This window comes from Alligator sinensis, unplaced genomic scaffold (assembly GCF_000455745.1).
Source record: "Alligator sinensis unplaced genomic scaffold, ASM45574v1 scaffold242_1, whole genome shotgun sequence".
NCBI lineage: Eukaryota > Metazoa > Chordata > Crocodylia > Alligatoridae > Alligator > Alligator sinensis.
Window position 1 is genome coordinate 1,427,093 of NW_005842320.1, and position 9,253 is coordinate 1,436,345.

At 42.7% G+C, this 9,253-nt stretch overlaps 1 long non-coding RNA gene across 2 annotated transcripts in view; it reads left to right on the forward strand.

The window, feature by feature from the left end:
* The window catches only part of LOC106722457, a 25,860-nt gene extending 18,616 nt beyond the window's left edge, over positions 1-7,244 (forward strand). For both annotated transcript variants that reach the window (XR_003095210.1, XR_003095211.1), the window contains exons 2-3: positions 4,590-4,648; positions 6,809-7,244. This is a non-coding gene — a long non-coding RNA (uncharacterized LOC106722457). The remainder of the gene's footprint in view (positions 1-4,589; positions 4,649-6,808) is intronic.
* The last annotated feature ends 2,009 nt before the right edge of the window (positions 7,245-9,253 follow it).

Below are 9,253 nucleotides of genomic sequence, written 5' to 3' on the forward strand. Positions count from 1 at the left end.
GCTACCAGAAATGATGCCACCGGAGCCAGCCCCTACTCACTCATGTTTGGAAGGGAACCTCGACTACCAATAGATCTCTGCTTCAGGGTTGCCAAGGACCAGGGTGAGTCCGAATCATATGGGCAGTATGCTCAAACGCTGAGAGAGAGACTGCGGCAAGCTTACCGACTGGCAATGGTACAGGGCCCCAGAATCCCCCCTGCACCTATCTCTTCAACATCTGGCAGGCTTCATGGCCACAGCAGGGCCTGGCAGGCCTGCAGTAGTTTTTTTTCACCCCCCTGTGCCTAAGGGAGACACAGTTGCACAAGCACCCATGTCATGAGTTTTGCCTGTTAGCAGCCAGAGGTGCAGGGCCCCAGAAGCCAGACCCCCTGCAGCTTGACAGCTGGCAGACTTTGTGGCCACAGCCAGGCCTAGCAGACCTGCAGTTTTCACCCCACTGTGCTTTAACACACACAGTGTCACCTATGTCATGAGTTTTGATTGTCAGAAGCTTGAAGTGCAGTTTCCCAGAAACCCCTGCAGCTATCTCCTTGAAACTTGGCAGGATTTGTGGCCTCATCAGGGCCTATCACCCCTGCAGTTTTCACTCAACTGTGACTTAACACACATGCACTTGACATGAGTTTTGCTTGTTAGCAGCTTGAGGTGCAGTTTCCCAGAAACTCCTGGACCTATCTCCTTGAAACTTGGCATACTTCATGCTCTCAGCAGAGGCTACCATTCCTGCAAGTTTCTTTCAAAGAAAACAAAAAACAACAAAGTTATAGATATTTAATTGATTCCTCATTATACCCTATGGCCAATTCTCCAAATTGGCTCCAAATCAGCTCTGAAGCTTTGGAGCCAATTTGGCCAAATCGAAGCAGAAAATCGATTTGAAGCTCTGAATCAAATCACTGGCATCCGAATCAGCCAAATCCAAATCTGAATCAAATAGTTTCCTATTCTTACAGGCCTATTAACTATACACAATTCATTTACATAGGGAGAAAAGGGGAGGTAGAAAAGACCATAAAAATCAATGTATACACCAAAAAGATATGAATAAATATTATATATGAATAACTATTATACATATGCTACAGCAGTATGAAACCCCAAACTAACTCTTCTTCTGGAAATTTGGGTGCTGTCACTGGGGAGATATGGGGGGTCGGTGAGAACTTCTTACACTCAACTCTCAGGTAGTTCCTAGATGAGTTTTGCCCAATGTTGCTTGTAGTGATGTTGTACAACTGCCAGCCATGAATGTCATACTGGTTCTGGATGCAAGTAACAACCCAGTCTTCTACATACACTCTCTAACCCCCACAGGAGAGGCAGCAGAGTTCTGACTCACCCATATGGGTAAGCCCTTTCAGGTCTTATACTCTAGCGTGTAGCAGTCAGATCCTCCCTGGATCAATCTTGTACCAATCACCACTCCTTCAAGGTGGGTGGAGCCAACCTCCTGTGGCCAGAACCTGGCTCCTCCCCCTTAGCCAGGGCTTGGGCAAGCAGTGCAGCTTGCTACCCAACTCCTAAACCTGAGAGGGGTTTATGTCCCGTTCCATATCTTGATGAAAACCTGTGGTGTTGCGATCCCTGCCTGTAATATCTCTCTAGCTCTTAGAATTCAATGGGGAACACTCTCCTCTGCATGATACAGGTGACTCTCCCTGCCTCCTCTTCATGGGCAGGGTGCAAGCACCCAGGGAGAGCTCCTCTGGGGCTAAAATTTCCTTCCCTATAACAACAAAGGATATGCTGACAGATTCATCTGGAATTGACTTGACAGGCATTGTCTTGCTTTGTGTCCTGAAACCTGCTGGCCCTTGGAGCAGCAACTCAGTCTCTGCTGTCCTACTCTTGCTCCAGCCTTGTCCTGCTGACTTCAGGGTCTTCTCGGGTTCATTTGACTAACCCTTTAGGTCAGCTCACCTCAGCTCTTTGATGCCCATGTATTTCTCTGTCTTTCCCTCCAGCATGTGCCTTCTTTAATCCCCTCAGGGAGCCACACCCCTGGATAGCAGTTCATCCAATTAGGAGCTCAGAGTGTATTCTACAATCACCTTCTGCCACATCTGTGGATCATGGCTAGTCCAATCAGAAGTCTGGGTTGAATGGTCCAATCACACTGAACTTCCCTTGTTGCAACAGGTTGAAGCATAAACCCAAACAAAGACTAATATGTAAGAGAGCCTGATTTAACTCTGTTATACTTGTAATGTCTTTCTTCAAAATACTGAGAATAGTTTTTCTTGCATATTTTGTTCTGTGTTCTTGCATGTAAAAGCTTGGAGGATGACACTGTCATTCCAATAAATCATCAGCGCTGTTTACCATATTTTGGTAAGACCAGGCCCTTTGCAGGATCTTCAGAGAAAACTATTGTGTGAAAGGCTAAGAAATGTGAACTTCTCCAGTATACTATGTACTAAATTAAAACTGGAAGAGAATACATTCTACATATATTCTATTCTATAATGATATATACTCCCAGTAGTCAGTTTAATATAGTGATGAACTCTTAAAACTAGCAGCATACATGGGCACTTCCAGCTTCTGAGAAGCAGTGGTGTGTGAGGCACTGTCAGTACCTAGGCTGCCAGCAGTAGTGGGCAAATGAGCAGTACACATTTTTGTTCAGTACACATTTTTGGTCAGTAGCTAGGCTGCCAGCAGTAGTGGGCAAATGATCAGTACAGCAGCTACTATTTTTGTTCCCCTCAAATGAGCACCTGGTGCTGGTGACCCAGTTGCCTCCACTTGCCCTCAGCTACACTACTGCTTAAGTCTTACAAGAAGAATTTTGAAGCTTTTCACATAACAGAAACAAGCAGGTGGAACTCTACCTTTCATAAAATCAAAAAGAGTGATGGGCTTGGAATATATAGCATGATTAGTAGCATGCAAGAGGTCAGCAATGCACAACCTAAGATAACTGAGTGCTTTTGAAGCAACTCCTCTGGTCTCTTGGAGCAAGAATAGAAAACAAACTCTATGTAGACCAAAGTCTGAACATTCAGCCCCGATACCAAATTAAACTATCAATCCAGCTGCATACATTCAAAAGGCAAAATATTGTTAAGAATATTACAGAAGATAGTTAAAATGAACTGTTCTTGGAGATGGTAACCATTTTTTTAGATATCATTCCAAACAAACTGCTTCATAATAACTTAATTCATCTGCACAACCTGGAGACAGAATTAAAGACTGTAACTTTCACTTATTTTATTATATGTTATTTTTGGCATGGGTGGATTTTGTCTCTTAAAAATAATGAGGTTGCTGAAACACTCAGTGTTTGAATGAAGATTTAGACTGTAATCTAGCAAACTGACTGCAGTTTAATTTGCAATAAAACAAACTGCTTGACATTAACTTCATGCAACAGCACAGCTTGAAGACAGAATTTCAAAATTGTTTTGAATACCTGGCAGCCAGAAAGTTACAGAGTGTTTCAGAAATTTGTAAATAAACATAGAGAGGTAATATTTCAAAGAAATTACATTACTTGCAGATACTTCTATAACACTTATCATTTCACTGTTGTACCATAAGCACTAAAATACTGTGTGCACTGATACTGTTAGACAAAACAGCTCACCTGATTTTGCAGGGTGAAAGAGGCCTACTTATTTGGAAAATGCCCAGGAGTAATCTTTTGTAGCTAGTTCAGCTGACTCCTCTTGTGAACAAATGCTAGCAGTTTATTTTGCAGTGCCATAAGTGATAAACATTTGACAGCTTTTGGATAAAGAAATTAGTCATATTTCACTTACATCATATCCTGACATGTCTTCCAAGTTTAATTCTATCTAAGAGCAATTTTAACTTAAATAGTAACTTTCACTCATTTTGCCACATCTGGCTTTTGATATGGGCAGATTTTACCTAGTGATAATAAATAACTTGCCAACACTCAGCTTTCGAATGAAGATTTAGTCCACAATCAAGCAAAATACAAGTGTTAAACTTTCACCTTGAAAATTGTCCCTCTGATGTCAAGATAAGCTCATGTTCATATACTAAATGCTCACCAGTATAATTGCCATGGCTCTTACTTTTAACCAGCAGAATTTGACTGAATGTAAATAATCAGAGTGTTGTCCTGATTACACATCTACTAGCAAAATAGGCTTTAAGCATCATTTTCCACATCTACTCAAAACAGACAAGTTAATTTCCATAGTCAGTGTTTCTAGGCATCTGCTTTCCCAATCTTAATTCAGTACAGTATAATAGTAAGTACATATGGTTTTTCAGTCAGGCTTTTACAAGGTGTTCATTACTTTCCATCAACATGCCTTTTTATTTATTTACAGTTGAAGACTGAATATGGAAAATAAACTCTTCAGCATCATCATACATTTTATCAGTTGTCATTTATATTATTTCAGCAAGTATGGGTGGTGATGAAGTAATGGTTCAGGATCACATTGTACTAAAAGTAATGCTGACTTACTCTCTTTCAAGACTTCACATTAATCATATCTATATCACTTATGGGATGTATTCTAATTTATTGGTTTCAAAGAGGTTATGTTGGTTTAAATGCAATCAGAAACAGCCTTATTATCTTTTTTCTACAAGTCTAGGTGGATCATGGTTTCATAATGAGAAATGGAAACACACGTTCTGAGTGACTATTTTGAAGGTAATTACTTCTAAGTTCATGCAAAATATACCAATAGCATTCATGGACCCGAAATCACCGGTGTTCCAAATGGATGCAACCCTGAGTGTATATTATACATACATCTGATGAATTAGCCTATTCTTGCTGAAGAAAGATTTCATGCATCATCACAACTATAGTTCTTACATTGCATTTCAATTCCAGGAGGCTTTCCATTTCCCTAAATGTGTGCTCTTGTGGTTTTCTATATTTTTGTACCTCTTTTACCTTTCTGTGCTTTTCAAAGCCAAACAAGCAGTTTTTGCACACTTCCAGGGAACTTTGAGCTAAAATATGTTTTTGTTTTTACACAAACTTACAGTCCCCAGAAGGTTTTATAACTCTATTTCCTGGCAGCCTGTTTTCAACAGTTTTCCACTTCCTCTATTTTTTCCTCAGGACCTAGTTATATCTATTTTGCTTCAGTGATCATGGGAACTGTTTGTAAGAGATTACTGTGCTAAGCACTTTCTAATTATCTTTCTACTCATTCACGTTATATAAGGAAACCAAAAAAAAAAAAGAAGAAAGAAAAAGAAAATTAAGTTTAATTACAATCTAATATTTTCAACAAAATTCCTTGAAAGCCATTTGATTTTTCTTAGCAGGTTTTCCCTCACAATTAAAGAAAATAAAATTCTGGGGAAACTTTTAACAAATTAAATATCCTTAATGTGTTTTTAATCTGAAGTGGTAAACATAAAATATTTTAAAAGAAGGTTTTTTGTTTGTTTTGTTTTTTAACAGAAACTACTGACTTCTTACTGTAGTCGCAATAACAAATATAATTTAAAGGAAAAACCCCAACAGCAATATATTCTGTCATTATATCACAAATCCATCTATGTATATTTTGCATCTTAAACAGAAGACAGTCTATGTTTTTGTTGTTGTTGTTAGAAGCTATTAACTTAGTAGTATTACAAATAATAAGAATGAATTAATACTATAATATTTTTTATTTCATTTCAACTCTTGACATGAAATGCTAATTGATATTACAACTGTTAACATGGTAACTTAATGTTCCTGTTTAGAAAAGAATAGATATATCCTCAGGGAAGGTTGTTTATGGGCAAGGATACAGCTATTACTGAATTAAAAGGAAGCATCTGTAAATATTCTGTAAAGCACAAAATAATTACAATATTTTAAGTCTGTTCTCTTTCAGTGGAATAAAAGAAGAAGCTGAAATGTTTTTTTGCAAATAATGGTAGATAGGCAGACAGGTATTTCAATTCAGTTCACCTTAGAGCCATAACTTTTCATGTAGTTGGATTTGTGTCACCCAAATGTGGGAAGTCCCACTTCCGGTTTCACCACCATGAGCCAAGTCCTACTTGCTGTGATTCTTCCTTGTGGACCGCAGCCCAAGGCAAAGCAGTCTGTGCGGGGCCCCCCCTCTCTGTCCCCCAGCACACTGATGTGGACACATAGTGCACTGGATGTGGCATATTTGATTAACTGGAATCCCCCATTTCTGGGGGATGCTGGATAACAGAGCTTTTCCTGTAATTGTGGGGGTAGTGGAGATGTGTTCGAAAGTTTTACATTTCTTGTCCCAGCATGCTCTGTTTCCATTTGGTGTGCTTTGGGCCATAAGAATTTTGCTTCTGGTGCTGAGATTCACAAGGTTTGGTGCTTGTTTAAATGTTTGTTTTATTACCTACTTGGGATTGCAACAGAATTAATGCATAATCTTCATAAAGCAAGAGAGAGAGAGATGGTCATTCAAAATCATGGGTACATTGAACTGATTTCCTACTAGCACCTGTTTAAATCATTCAAAAATAAATTGAAAAGTAGCGGAGCAAGCAAATGTCCTTGCCCTATCTTAGTTGGGGAAACTGCTGGATAGGGTACCACCAAACCCATAAAACAGCCTTGATGCTGTGTTTGAATAGTAAGAGATGATTAATTGTAGAAGAGCTTTGTCTATTACTGTTATTTCCAGTTTCTTCCATAATCTTTATCTGTCCATGGAGTCAAAGGGTCTCTTGAGATCTATGAAAGTGATGTGTGGATGATTTTGTCTTTTAACATGCTTAGATGCCAAGTAATGTCATGCCAAACAATGGTCCATGAAGGAACGACATTCTCTAAAACCAGTCTGCTTTTCTCCCACAATATTCTTTTCAGAGATCCATGTCTGAAGGTGAAAAAGCAAATGTCTCCGAAATATTTTGGCAGGAATACACATCAGGCTAACTGGACAATAAGACACAGGATTTTTCTTACTGCAATTTTTAAAAACTGGGACCTTTACATTTTCATTCTAATACTTTGGATAAATGCCTTCTAAAATAATTATAGTAAACATTTTGGTGAAAAGTGGGTACCACCAATCAATGTATTCTTTGAAGATTTCTGGGGGGAGAAAATCAAGGTTGGGGGCCTTCCCATTTCTCATTCAGGATATACATGATCTTACTTGAGATTCAGAGGTGAGATAATAATCTATTTGCAGCTTTTATCCTTCCAACCATTTTTATAAAATGAAATATATCCAGGGATGGGCACCATCTTCCCATACCATGTGTCTTGTAAAATTTCAATATTAAAATTATTAATAAAAGTTCTCCACAATGAGTCAGATAATTTGTTTGACAACCCAGCTATGTTCCAGACCAAAAGACCACTATCACCTAAGGGCACAGCAGTTTGATTCTCTTTGGGATCTAATCAATCATTTAAGACCACAGATATAGCACAGTCATTAGTAACTGAGGCCCTTAAAGGCATATCCAGACAAGCACTCACTTATGGTTTGCAGCACAGAAACCTGTCTGTGGTGCCACAAATTGCATGTACCACACATGCACATGTCTGCTGTGCTGCTAATTTACAGCATGGTGGGTTTTTTTGACACGGGGATCTCCCAGTGTCAACCTCCACATCCCCAGATAAAAGTGGAGTGGCACATGTGGTGGCAGATTACACCATCTGAAACTGGAGAATGGCCAGTCAGAGCCATGCTCTGGATGCTGACTAGGCTCTGGGTGCCCAGATCACCACAACTGCTGCCCTAGGAGGCCTCCAGAACCCAGATAAGGCTTCTGGGGCCTCTTCACCATGCCCACATGTTGACCCTGCAGAGGCAAGAGGCAGAGGCCTTTTGTGAAAGTTTGCAACGTTTCAGAGACAAGCTACTCTGCACCAGGAGCCATGTGCTGCCTGGCCTTTGTTCAGGGGTCAGCTGGGCACAGGTGCCCAGGGTGCCAGAGTGGGACAGGCCAGGCTGCTGGCAAAACCTACTGCTGTGGTTCCAGACCCCCTCCTTCCCTGCTCTGCTGTGCTGCTGTCTAGCCGACGGTGCCTGTTCTTGGGGTGAACAGTGCTCTCAGAGAACTGGGGCAAGGGCTGGCTGCACCCCCTCTCCATGCAGGCGGCCTCTCTGGGTGGCATCCCAGGGCCAGCCCTCACCACCACCACTGTGCCTCAAATGTGCCCTGCTGCATGTGCCCTGGGTGGTGTGTGATGAGCTATTTGTGCAGGTTGAGGGGTGTCTGAGCCACTATGCTCTGCTGCTGCTGATCCTCTTGGTGCCCAAGGCCCATCTGCACTCCTAGTTTGGGACCCTGAGATATTAGGGGGGGGGGGCAAGCCTGGGCTGCCCCACAACATCCACTGCTGCCTGGAAGGCTATCTGCAGTAGCGCTACACATCCCTGCTCCCTGCTGCTGAGGAGGACATTATAACCAGCATCAATGCCTTCCTCAGTGTGTGAGAGGCCCATGACCACCCAAATACTGGGACACGGGATGCTCAATAAAGTTCTGAACTGTGTCTCAACTCTGTCATGCTGGGGAGAGGGGAAACCCAGGGCCAGGGGAGTGTGGGTGGCCTGGGTGGAGCGGGGGAAAGGAAGCAGGGGCAGGGGTTGGGGCCAGGGGAAGGGGCTGGGGCTGGGGCCAGGGGCAAGAGTGGGGACTGGGAGAGCTCTCCCCCCACCATACAGGACTTACCATGGGTCTGGGGCTGGCAAAGATGGCAGCTTGGACCTTCTCATTGGTGACAGCAACCAACTATGCCTGGTGTTTTCAGCTTGTGGTGTGCAGTGGGCCAGTGCAGCTGGCCAGGGCTCCCTGAGCTGCTAGTGGGTGCAGCAGCTGGGGAGGTGGATGGGGTGGGGCACTAAGCCCCTGAGGGCCCTCCCTCCAAGGAGGTGTCACCACTGAAAGAGTCAGGGCAGGGCCAGGTTGGGGGCTCAGACAGGCTGCCCCTGCTGGTAGACACTGCAGTGTGGCAGCCTGGGTCCTGGTGCTCTAAAATCTGGGTCAGCTTCCACATATAAAAGGCATGGCCTTGGAGGCACAAACCAGACCAACAATTATGGTCAGTTATGCCCACCCACTGTGCCTGTAAAGTCTTGCTCTTTATGCAGCACTGCCACACCATCCAGGAGTGCCTTGATCATGCATCCTGCCCAACAGGGCCTTATAAATATGGGTGTTCAAGCACCCACCCCACGTGAACTACCTCTGGACCTCTGCATCCCCCACAGAGGGCCATGAGGTTGCTAACCTCCTCCTGACTCCAGCTGGGGCAGGGCCAGTCCCAGATGGGGAAGATGGGGAGGAGATG